The following is a 13,796-nucleotide window of genomic DNA, read 5'->3' as shown; positions in this document are numbered from 1 at the left end:
TCATAGATGTTCTTGTGGTGATGACTTCCAGATTTTGGGGAATAATAGATGTTGAATTTTAGAAGTTATTGAATTGGTTTTTATTAATGAGTTTAAGTCTTCCGCATTACTTTCTGTTGATATTAAATTGAAATGTTAAGGTTTAGATTGGTTGGTTCGCTCACATAGGAGGGTAAGTGTGGGTGCCAGTCGCGGCTCGGTTTTGGGTCGTGACACAAACCTATGAATTGAATGATGTAATCTAAGAGGATAGTCTTAGTCCTCGACAAAGAAGGCGACGTCAGTTACGTCTAGAAGTTACTCCCTCGATGTGACACAAATTTGACCATTCCTCTTCCTCATATAAAAAATACTTTAAATCCATGTAGGACATCTAACGTTACGAATAAACCCTGCCTCAACAAATTTTTTAACTTCTTTTTCAACTAATGGAACCCAGTCTGGCCTAAAACGTCTTTGAGCTTGCTTAACAGGACGAGCAAATTTTTTAATTATTAATAAATGGACAACTACGTTAGAATTCAATACATGAATTTCCTATAACATCAAGCAAAAAAATTCCGATATTCTTTGAGTATATACATATAAGCAATTTCTTCATCAACTTCTAGAAATGCACTCAAGTAAGTTGGCCTTGGGTCTTCATCAGTGCAAAAGTTAGCTTCCTTGAAAGCTCTATTGTGGTCTTTTATCCTTCATGTTTTGGTGGTGAATCTCTAGCATCTTTCCCTTCAAAAGGATCATTATCATTGATAGATATATGAAAACACGAGACAATATCTTCTACCTCTTCATCAATCTTCATTTGAGGCAAAGAATTGTGCTTATTTCACATGGTAACACGATTCGAGTAGCCTACACTTTCTTCATCTTCCTCGCACTCCTTGGTGTAAACCAGGGTGTGACCCTTTCCTTTGAGTTCCTCTTTACACGAAATCACAATTTCCACTTGTCGCCTTACTCTAGAAGAAATAAAAACTTTTGAAGTCCTTTCGATTTGAATGTGAAGTAGACATTTTAACTTTTAAATAACTTCTATGATTTTTTTATTCTTCTTCAATAGACCCAACCTATAAAACACAGAAGTTCTCTCAATGCATATTTTTTAAGGTTAGATGATTGATCTTCTTTTTCATTCACTTTTGGAACATAGAAAAGTCTAGAAGTATGTTTCTTCTTTGAAGACATGATCTTTCCTTTATTAATAATTGGACAACTTTTTTTAGTGTAAATTTTCACCTTTTCAACAGCCACATGAATTCTTTTGATTGGGATCTTATCACACATATTTAATTTCAGATCATTAGATTTTCCCCCTTTAACAACAAAACTCCTCAAATAGAATTTCTCATTGACAAAGTGTGTGTAAACTTTGGTGAAAAGATAATCATCTATAACAATTTTCCTTTTAATTCCTCCATCAAGACATATCAAACATTGATAGTAAGAAGATGAAAAAACATTCTATTCTTATCTACTCAAGGCTTGCCAAGTAATATATTTTATGATGTCTTTGTGTGTATCACATGCATCCATGCACTAGATCACAATTCTTCCATGTGGATCTCTAATTTAATAGATCCTACGGACCTATGACACCCTGGATTAAATCCTTCTATCAACAGATGACTTTCATTATGATCCCCAGTTGTGATGCAAAGTTCTTTCAATATTTGGATAGACAAATCTTTGTCTCTAGATCCTTCCTCTATTAAGATTCTATTTTTTTTTTCTCTAGCACATGATCCACCATGTACAAAGGACGATTATGTAGTGTTTCACCAAATAGAAGTGTAAGACCTCGCAAATGACTTAGGTGACCTAGAGCCTTACATGGTTTTCATGATGGTCTAAGGTCCTACATTGGTATATTATATTGTATATAGTCAGTGTGTCAAGTTTCGTGAAGTTTGTAGGTCAAACGTCCAAGAACGTCCATGACCTTTGAAAGTGTTGCCTTGAAATGACGTTGTGTGTCTAGGCATGTTTTTTCCAGTTTTACATGTTGGTTTTGGATGAAATTCATGTGAGAGGTCGTAAAAATGTATACCAGCATGTTTGGATTTGAAAAGTCCGGGAAAACATCATCAAGGACCATCTAAGGGTCCTTGCGCAAGGACGTAATGTGGTGCCAAAAACTGTCCAAGACAGCCCAACCAACGGTTGGAAATCAACGCCCAGTGGGCCAGTCGACGCCCCATTGGTGGGGTATCGTCAATTTAGACTTAGGCGTGGGGGATAGGAAGCCCATGACAGGCCTCAGTCCCAAAACACATACCAACAGGACAGTTCGTTGGTCAAGGGATGGACCGTCAATGGGCAACCATCGATGGGTCTTTATCCTTGCGCAGTTTCACTGTAAGTTGAGGGGTGAACTTGTAATTTCGCCCCACCTTCAAATAAGAGGATTCGAGGTTCCTAAAGGGTCTTTTGGGTATTTCAGTGAGTTTATAAACCTAAAACACTAAGAAATAAGTTAAAAAATCAAAACCCAAATTCCTTAGAATTCTCTGTAGACCTTCGTTGTAGTCAAAAATCTTGGAAGGGCTTGGATTGACAAATTGAGTTGAGATTCTTCATCAAATTAAATAGTTAGCTTCATCAATGTGTTGGATTGTTATCCTTGAAACTCTCTTCATCAAGGAGCCCAACTTTCAAAGATATTTTCTAATGTTATCAAGTTGAATTGTCTGATTTTATGATCTATTCCATGGGTTCTTCATTAATGGTTTCTAAACATTGAATAATGATTGTGTTTTTATTGTATTGATGATTTCAAAGTAAAATGACCTATGAACCTATGAATTGGATGAACCCTATTTTTTGACTAAGGTATAAGTTACCTTATAGATCTAATGTTGATGAATTCTAATGTAGTTTTATGTAGGCTATTGATTGATGTAATAATTGTTGTAAATTGATGTCTAGGTTGTAATTGTTTGATGATTATGTAGTAATTTGACCTAGTTTCATGAATATTGTTATAATTATGTTGAATTGTTGTTTAAGGCCATGGATAAGGGTCTTGTGATATCAAATCGGGTGATTTGGCATCGGTTTGAAGTATTGAGAAGGGAGTGGTCGTAAGCTGCCTTATTTCCTTTATTTTATGAATATTAGACTTCAATTATATTGTTATTGGTATAGTCCACTTATGGTGACGGTGTTATGTGCTTTACTTGCAATTGATGTAGCCTTGTCAGTGTTATTTTATGTAATATGATGATCATGGACTTGTCGGCACTACTTGGAGTATTATGACGAATTGTATAGTTCATATTAAGTGAATTACGATTTTATCTATCTATATGATAAGTAATATGAAAGTATATGGGTTCTTCCTATGAATGTTAGGAAATCATGTAGACTATGACAATGTGGCTTATATGCGTAGTCTTACAGTTGATGTATGTTATTCCGACTTGATTATGTGAGTATATTTTGGTCATATTCATGTTGATATTATAGTATGTAGGATGACTAAAATATGATAAGAGTTATTTCAATGTTCTTCTAGAATGACATGTATTATGAGTTAAAGGGAACTATGTGGTGTCTTGTCTTGGTTGACTTGTGTCCCTTGTTTTATGTATATATGAATGTGAATATGTGATGTCTTGACTTAGCATGTTAAAGTATCTTAGTATTGTATATATGAATGACATGTGACCTTAAATAAAATTAAGAGGGTCATTTATGTGAAACCTTGAACCTAGTGGAAAGGTTTTGAATGTTGAAAGTCGTAAGCTATAATGATATCCTTCAAAGTAATAGAATGGTAGACCTAAGGTTAATTTGCTGTAATGGAATCATATTAATCCTTAGGAAAGTCATGATGAGCTCCTTGTCGCCATGGTGAGGTAACCCCGGTGAACCTTTCTTTGGTAGGGTAAATGTGATTGGGTTTTGAACTTGATATGGAACCCTTTTATCTGAACCTTAAATGTAAATTAATCAATGAGAAAGAAGGCTAGCGCCGAGTGAGTATGTTCCTACATGGATATGTCCATGTTATACCATTGACAAGTATTACACCCTCATAGGAGTAGGTTAGAACTTTAGATTCCAAGTCTTACAATCATGGTCTATATCGGTTATTGCATATTCTCATAATGTGGAATACCTATTATAATTTGAGGTGGTGGTACGTGACGCTATCTTGACATTGCACAATATGTTTTGAAGGTGTTATTTGGAGTTACTAGGTCTTGTCCAAGACCAATACTTGAATGTCATTTATGTGTTGAATGTCTCCTAAATGAACTAAATGACTTAAGTAAAGTAAATATGTTAAACAATAAGTACTTATCTAGAGTAGTTAAGGTTGTCTAGTTAATGTGTGAAGGGGGCATGAGAATGGTCACTTCGTATCTTACCTAGATGAGTATTTAGAATGACTCTAGTTAGGGAAGATGTTGAATATGTAGACATGATCTAAACCTAGGTAGTCTTAAGGATTATATAGGTAGTCTTGAAAAGGTCAATCATGGACGTAATCTTCTTGATTTCCTTAAGTAACTCTTTTGATAGCCTTTGGTAAGAGAATGTCATATTACCTATATATTGAGGTGTTACGTTAGAATGATGCTATCATAGGTAGACTATAGGATCTCTTAAGTGTGTGTATAAGGGATAGTATGGGTGGTCTCTTTACAACTCACTCGAGGGAAACTTAGAATAATCTTTTGTAGTTGACATCTCATGTTGATGTGTTGATGTCTTGTAAGTGTGTATGTGTCTTATTATAAGTATTTTTTATTGTCATATAGGTACGCTTAGGGAGGTTGTATGGACAGTCACTCTTTGTGTTGCTTAAGAGAGTCTTAGAATAGCTTTTAGTGGGATGATTATATGTTAAGAAGTGTATAAGCAAGAAGTAGACAACTTCACTGTAACAGTGAATTCCTTCACTATATAGAGAGTTGAGCTTACTGTAATGTTGGCTCAAAATTGTATTAATTCGTTTAAATGTTATCTTATGTGTTTCTATGTTTTTAAATGTTGACCTTACGATTATAATAGGATTTTAAATGAAAAGATGCATATTTCTAATAAATGTCCATTTTCATTATTTTGATGCATTATGTCATACTTAGTATATATGATTGTACTAATCCATTCTTTTATCTATCTCTAAAGTTGTTGGTAGGTGAGGAGCTTTTTGGAAAGTGCAGACTAGGATCGTAGCATTATTCGAGTGAAGTCGCAGTATGTCCTCATTATATTCGAGGGCATAGATGTCATTTATATTTCTTTTTAAAGTGTAGAAATAGACTAAGTATTTCTATACTAGTATTGTGTATAGATCGTGGCCCAAAACTATTCTCGTGTCTTAAGTTTGATGAGATTAAGACTTAGTGATTCCTATGACTTTATATGAAAGAATTTTAAAGACTATGAAGTATGTATGTGCAAATTTTTAAGTCCGTTGTACTTTTAATTATGTTTATACGATGAATGATATGCAAGGTCTTGTACAAAACCTCCGAGAGGTCAAGTACGCAGGTTCCAATCCGAGATTGACCCTAACTTCTACGTTGTGGTTTCGGGATGTTACAAGCTTGGTATCACAACATAGGTTATGAAAGTACTATTAGGAATCAAAAATGCTCATCAAGTCACATCTACTAGAGGCTTGACCATCGGTGTGAGTCGCACACATCTATAGACGAGAGGCCATAGGAAGATAGAGTTTCCCTTCTTTTCTACTCCTATGTCATGCCGTAGAGTAAAAGTTATAAGTAATCCTTTCTTATGGTTTTCCTTGTGTTTCTAGGAAAATGAATACTTGGAGGACACCGGCTGGAAGAGTTGAAGAGAATGATGTGCAATAGGAGATTCCTCCTCAAATTTAGGAAATTGACCAAGTTGCTCAATGTGCTCAAGATGATCAAGGTGATCAAGTCCAGATTGTGCAAGGAGGTAATGATGTTCCGTTGGATCCTCCCGAAATGAGTGATAGGGATATTAGGGAGGCGTTGCTTGCTTTAGCCCGAGCCGTGACTACTCAAGTGAATTTAACCATTGTCACTAGGGTAAATATTGTGGAGAGAACTATGACATCTAGGTTAAGAGATTTTGTGAGGATGAATCCTCCTATATTTCTTGTCTCTAAGGTGGGGGAGGATCCCCAAGAGTTCCTACACAGAGTGCATAAGGTGTTGAGTGCTATGGGAGTTATATCTTGGGAGAAGGCGGAGTTGGATTTGACCAATTGAGGGATGTTTATCAAAATATGGTAAACTTAATGGAAGGATAATAGGTTGGAGGATTCGAGTCCTAATGAATGGGAAGAATTTAAGGAAGCTTTTCTTGGTAAGTACTTTCCCCGTGAGAGAAGGGAACTTAAGGTGGAGGAGCTTATCAATCTCAAGCAAGGCAATATGAGTGTTGAGGAATACTCTTTGAAGTTGTAAATGTAATCTAGATATTCCCCATCTCTTGTGCCTAATCCAAGGGATTAAACGAATCGTTTTGTGATGGGTGTAGACGACTTAGTGATTAAGGAATGTCGTACGGCAATGCTACATGATTATATGACCCTTGCTTGACTCATGGTGTATGCCTAATCAGTTGAAGAATATAAACATAGGAGGACGAGAAATTTGAAAAGGGGTGGTCCTAGTGATTAAGAGCAAACACGGTTTAAGAAGAGAGCTCAAACTCATGAAGAATCTAGGACTCCTAAGGTGAAATTGGAGAAAGGAGGTGTTTCACAAAATATCAAACCTACATGTGTCCACTTGTGTAAAGAGACATTATGATGAGTGTCTAAGGGGTACCTGGAGTTGCTATAATTGTGGCAAGGAAGGACACAAATTGAAAGATTGTCCTAACATATGTTTTAGAGTAAAATAGGGTAAGCAAGTTGCTCCAAACTTTTCGAAGGATGATGCTCCTAATAAGAGGCGTTTCTATGCAATCTGGACAAAAAGATCAACGACGGATGAGAATGATGATGATGATGAAGTTAAGTCCTTGCATCTTTCGTTTAGTGATATGAGTTCCTTCTACGTGGGGGAATATGGTTAGTAGATGGGATATAAAGTCATAGATGCATGTTACATGTGCATGATGTTTAGGAGTTTTGTCAAAATCGAATTTCATTAACATCTTGCATTGCGCATTTGATGAAGCCATGATTATGTTGTATGATTTTTCTATATGATGTTACCTTGCATATTAGCATATTTCTATCATGAATTGCTAATAATTTGCATTTTTAAAAAAATTGTTTAATAAAAATTGAACTGTAGGTTAAAACTGTTCACTGTTAAATTTTTGGAAATTTTAATTATTATTTATTTGGTCTTAAATTGTTGTAATGTGTTTAAAACTGATATATATAAGTATAATATTGACTTTAAAATGAGTTTTCGTTATTTTGGAATGAAGCATGTGAGTTTTGTAGCATAATGAGTTATAGAATTGTTTTCTAGTTTTTTGTTGTGTTGTTAATTTCTATATTATGTCAAATTGATGTTTTGTTCTTTAAAATGTGTTATATGGTATGTTCATGATCTTCTAGTTGAATCTATATTCTTGGAAGTGTTCGGGGAGTGGCAAATGTCATTCGAGAATGAATTTTGTCCAAGTGGGGAGAATGTATGACCTCGCAAATGAATTAGGTGAACCAGATCTTATGGTTGTCATGATAGTCTAAGGCCCTAAATTTGTATTTTATTGGGTTTATAGGCAGTATGTCATGTTTCGTGAAATTTGGAGGTCAAACATCCATGAACGACCATGACTTTTGAAAGTGTTGCCTTGATATGACCTTTTGTGTCTAGGCGTATTTCGTCAAGATTTACGTCTTTGTTTTTGATGTAATTCATATGATAGGTCCTAAAATTGTACACGAGCATGTTTGTACAGGAAACGTCCCGGCAAACATCCTCAAGGGCCATCTAAGGGTCCATGAGGAAGGACCCAAAGTGGTGTCAAAAACTATCCAAGACAGCCCAACTAACGGTTGGGAATCGACGCCCAGTGTACCAGTCGACGCCCCATTGGGGGGGTCTCGTCGATTGAGACTTAGGCGTGGGGAAGAGGAAGCCCATGACAGGCCTCAGTCCAAGACCACGTAAGTGTTCGTTGGTCAAGGGACGGACCATTGATGGGTCTGTCTCCTTGCGTAGGTTCACTGTAAGTTGAGGGGTAAACTTGTAATTTCTCCCCACTCCCAAATAAGAGGTTTGGAGATTCCTATAAGGTCTTTTGGGTATCTTAAGTGTGTTTATAAACCTAAACACTAAGAAGATTTCATTCTTAAAAAATCAAAACCCAAATCTCTTAGAATTCTCTCTAGAACTTCGTAGGAGTCAAAAATCAAGGAAGGTCTTGGATTGACAATTTAAGTGGAGATTCTTCATCAAATTTAAGAATTAGATTCATAAAGGTGGTATTTTTTATCCTTGAAACTCTCTTCATCAAGGAGCCCAACTTTTGAAGATGTTTTCAAAAGTTTTCATGTTGAATTGTAAGATTTTATGATCTATTCCACGGGTTCTTCATTAATGGTTTCTAAACATTGAATAATGATTGTATTTTTATTGTATTTATGTTTTCAAACAAAAATGACCAATGAACCCATGAATTGGATAAACCCTAGTTTTCGACTAAGTTGTTGGTTACTTCATATTGATCTAATGTTGATGAATTTTAATGTAGTTTTATGTAGTCTATTGATTGATGTAATAATTATAATAAATTGATATCTAGGTTGTATTTAATTGATGATTATGTATTAATTTTAACTAGTTTCATGAATATTGTTATAACTATGTTGAATTGTTGGTTAAGGTCATGGGTAACGGTCTTGTGATATCGAATTGGGTTATTTGGCTTTGGTTTGAAGTATTGAGAAGGGAGTGGTGGTAAGCTACCCTATTTCCTTTAATTAATGATTATTATATTTAAATTATATTGTGATTGGTATAGTCCACTTATGGTTATGGTGTTATGTGCATTACTTGCAATTGATGTGGCCTTGTCGGCGTTATTTTAATTAATATGATTATCATGGACTTTTCAGCACTACTTGGAGTATTATGATGAATTTTATAGTTGATATTATGTGAAGTATGATGATATTTATCTACATGATAAGTCATATGAAAGCATATGTGTTCTTTCTATGAATGTTAGGATGTCATATAGAATATGACTATGTGGTTTATATGTGTAGTCTTAGGGTTCATGCATGTTATTCCTACTTAACTATATGAGTCTATGTTGGTCATATTGATAATGATATGATAGTATATAGGATGACATAAAGATAATAAGAGTTATCTCTATGTGCTTCTAGAATGACATCTATTATGAATTAAAAAGAAGTATGTGGTGTTATCTTGGTTGACTTGTGTCCCTTGTTTGATGTATGTATGAATGTGAATATGTCATATATTGACTTAGGATGTTAAAATCTCTTAGTCTTTTCTGTATGTATGACATGTGACCTTAAATGAAGTGAAGAGGGTCGTTTATGTAAAACCTTGAACCTAGTGCTAAGGTTAAGAATGTTGAAGTCGTAAGTCATAATGGTATCCTTCAAAGTAAAGGAATGATATACTTAATTTTAATTGGCTGGAAATACATCATATTAATCATTAGGAAAGTCATGATGAGCTTCCTGTCTCTATGGTGAGGTAACCCCAGTGGACCTTTCTTTGGTAGTGTAAATGTGATTGGGTTATGAGGTTGATATGGAACACTTTTATGTTAACCTTAAATGTAAATTGCTCTTTGAAAAAAGAGGCTAGCACTAAGTGATTATGGTAAGGATAGTAGTTCTAGTTAAAGGATGAGTCTAGATTACAAAGCATGCCCTTCATATTCCTTAACCATGTGCGTACATAGGATGTGTCAAAGTTCTACCTTTGGCAAGTAGAACACCCTCATAGGAGTAGGTTAAAACTTTGGATTCCATGCTTTGCTCTCATGGTCTATTTCGGTTATTTCCTACTCTCATCATGTGGAATACCTATTAGCATTAAAAGAGTTCTATGATTTTTAGGTGGTGGTATAGGATACTATCTAGACGTTGCACAATATGTTTTGAAGGTGTTATTTCTAGTTCCTAGGTCTTGTCTAACACCATTACTTGTATGTCCTTTTATATGTTGAATGACTCCTAAATTAACTAAAGGAATGACTTAAGTTAAGAAAATATGTTAATGAATAAGTACTTATCTAGAGTAGTTAAAGGTTGTCTAGTTAAGGTGTGAAGGGGGTATGGGAATGGCCACTTCGTATATTACCTAGATGAGTCTTAAGAATAAATCTAGTTAGGGAAGATGTTGAATATGTATACATGATCTAAACTTAGGTAGTCTTAAGGATTATTTAGGTAGTCTTGAAGAGGTCAATCATGGATGTTATCTTCTTGATTTACTTAAGTATGTCTTTTGATTGACTTTTGTAAGAAAATATCATATTACCTATATATTGAGGTGTTAAGTGAGAATTATGTTATCATAGGTAGTCTATAGGATCTCTTAAGTGTGCCTGTAAGGGATTGAATGGGTGGTCGCTTCACAACTCACTCAAGTGAAACTTAGAATCACCTTTGGTAGAGGAAATCTCATGTTGATGTATTGATGTCTTGTAAGTGTGTATCTGTATTATTATAAGTATTCTTGAGGGTCAATTATGTATCCTTTGGGAGTTTGTATAAGTGGATTCTCTTTGTGTTGCTTAAGTGAGTCTTAGAATATCTTTTAGTGGGATGATTATATGCTAAGAAGTGTCTATGCAAGACGTAGACAACTTCAATGTAACAGTGAATTCCTTCATAATATAGAGAATTGAGCTCACTGTAATGTTGGCTCAAAATTGTATTAATTTGTTTAAATGTTATCTTATGTGTTTCTAAGTTGTTAAATGTTGATCTTATCATTATAATAGGATTTTTAAATGAAAAGATTCATATTTGTAATAAATGTCCATTTTCAATATTTTCATGCATTATGTCAAACTTAGTACATATGGTTCTACTAATCCTTTATTTTATCTCTCTCTATAGTTGTTGGTAGGTGAGGAGAATTTGGGAAGTGAAGAATTGGATCGTAGCATTATTCAAGTGATGTCGAAGTATGTCCTCATTCTAGTCGAGGGCATAGATGTCTTTTATGTTTCTTTTCAAAGTATTGAAATAGATTAAGTATTTCTATACTAGTAATGTGTATGGGCCGTGTCCTAAATGTATTCTGATGTCTTAAGTTTGATGAGATTGAGACTTAGTAATTCCTATGTTTTTATATGAATGAATTTTATATACTATGAAGTATGTTTGTGCACATTTTTAATTCCGCAATACTTTTCATTATGTTTATGCGATGAATGATATGGTAGGGCTTGTACAAGACCTCCGAGAGGTCAAGTACGCCGGTTAGAATCCTAGAGTTACCCTAAATTCTACGGTGTGGTTTCAGGATGTGAAAAGAAGATCATTATCTGTAAATGTAAGTTTAGTATCACATGCATGTGCTTCTTAGGAAGAAGGTTCAATAAATTTTTCAGAAGATGAAATAGACATCGTTGCTGATATTTCCATTGTTGAAGTTTCTTCGTCACTAGGAGACACTTTTGGTGAGTACTCACTTGTTGTTCCTTCTTTTCCAGTTGGAGTCACCTTCATTGTTTATTCTTTATCATCATTGAAACTTGATACCTCGACATTGTCTTGTGTAGAATTTATGTCGAACAAGCTTGGTAAGAATTCCTATATAGTCACAGGACATCGAGGTTTTTGGTAGTGATGGACTTCTACCTTTTCCCTCTTTGGGAGTTTGATTGATTTTTGCTTCTCCAATTTCTTCACCATTCCCTCTAATCGGTTGCTCATGTGATTCTTTTCGTAGGATTTACTTGTTGCGTCTTCACCTAGTTACAAGAATCCAACCTTCATCACCATCTATATCAACTTCCTAGTCTAATTACTATGGTTCATGCTTTTCAGAGATATATATTTTGATCGTATCAAGTTATCCAAACATGCTAGAAATCTGGTTATCCTTCTCATCATTAAGGACAATTTTTTTTTCATTAACCAATCCCATCAATCTATCCTTGACGACAGAACATTTTTCAAAAGGATGACTGACAAGTCTATGATACTTGCAATAATTTGGGTCATCAACTTTTCTAGCTTCATCTGTTCCCTTCATCTCTTGCGTGTTAATGAGCACTAACTTGAGCAATTCATCAAAATTTTAGAAATGTCACAATCCAAGAAGGGATACTTTTTTCGTTGAATCTCCCTTAGTGTTGACTTCTTATTTGAACGTGCTTGGAAATTCGTTCTCACATTTTTCTTTATGCCATCATTAGTGGTGAACTTCGCAGACGACACGTTAACACTCATGGATTCTTTTTTGTCCTTTTTGGGTAAAAAGTGGTTCCATCTCTTGGTTTCCTTCTTGTGTCTTCCTTTCCAAGGATCATGGAAAATAATCATATCATTTCCAGTGGAGGACATGCTCAAATCCATATCATGAGCGTGATCAGCTAGATCTTTGAAAGATTTTTGTTTTATTCCTTGTAAGATGTAAAAATGATCCCACTCCATGCGTTGAATACAAATTTTTATTGCAAAAACTTAAGTAAGCCTATCGTTGAAATTTAGGCTTGTGTTCTTCCATCGATTTATGAAACCTATAATTGGTTCATCCTTCCTTTGGCGAGTACCCATGAGTTCTACCATGCTCACCGTATGCCTTGTCCTATAGAAGCGATTGATACTCATGCTCTAATTGCTCCCAACCATCAATATAATTAAGTTTGAGATTCATGTAACAATAAAAGACATTTCGTTTAGAGAGCGAACAAATTGTTTAACAAGATGGTCTTAAAGATTCCAACATTATTGTATATCTGCACAAAGTGCAACATATTGTTTTGGTATTTCCTTGTTCCTCAAATTGTTTAAATTTGGGAGGCTGATAACTAGTAGGCATTTTAAAGTGGTCAATCCTAGCAATATATGACTTATCATATATGTGAGAAGACTTGGTGGATACTTCATTCTTATCTTTGATAGTGCCTTCACTAAACTCCTTCAAAAAATCAAGTGGGATCATAACTTCTCAACAAATTGTCATCTCTTTAACAATTGAGGTTTTTTCACAAGATCTCTTGAACATCAGTGTCACGACCTGAATATAGATCCCAGACGAGACCGGCGTCATTGACCTCTCAGAGGTTGCAGACAAGCCTACATACGTTGTCGTTATTTCATCTAGGTTAATTTTAGCGGAAAATTTGAACTTTTGTTTCCTTAAACTTTATATTGGAGAACAGTGATCTCGCATCATACTGTCTACGTAAAATCATAAGCTTTCACAACAACCATCCAAATTAAGATAATCAAATGAAAGATATAGTCATAAATATATAGTTGCTAAAATGGCACCGATACAACGTCTGAAAGTAAATACAAAAGAAACGCTAGTAGAACATATTCCACTAGCTCATGCCTACGTATATGCTAGAATAAATCACTAAGCATCCTCAAAAGCATGATGCCTACTAAATCCGGTTGAAATCTCCACGTCTGGAAAACTTCTGCGTCAACTCGTAAGCTCTAACTTCCAGCTGCTCCTGCACCTAAAAGTAGATAAATGTATGTAATTAGTACACACTAGTACTAAATATGGGTATATACAAGCACATACCACGTATATGCATGATTTACAAAAGCTCTCTCCTAACGATATGAGTTATGGAAAGTCAAGTTAGTGGACTTGCAAAAATTGGATTAAATAAGTCATGCCATGAGAGTAACATGCATCATC

Source organism: Solanum pennellii, chromosome 2 (genome assembly GCF_001406875.1).
Source record: "Solanum pennellii chromosome 2, SPENNV200".
NCBI lineage: Eukaryota > Viridiplantae > Streptophyta > Magnoliopsida > Solanales > Solanaceae > Solanum > Solanum pennellii.
This window is presented reverse-complemented; position numbering follows the sequence as displayed.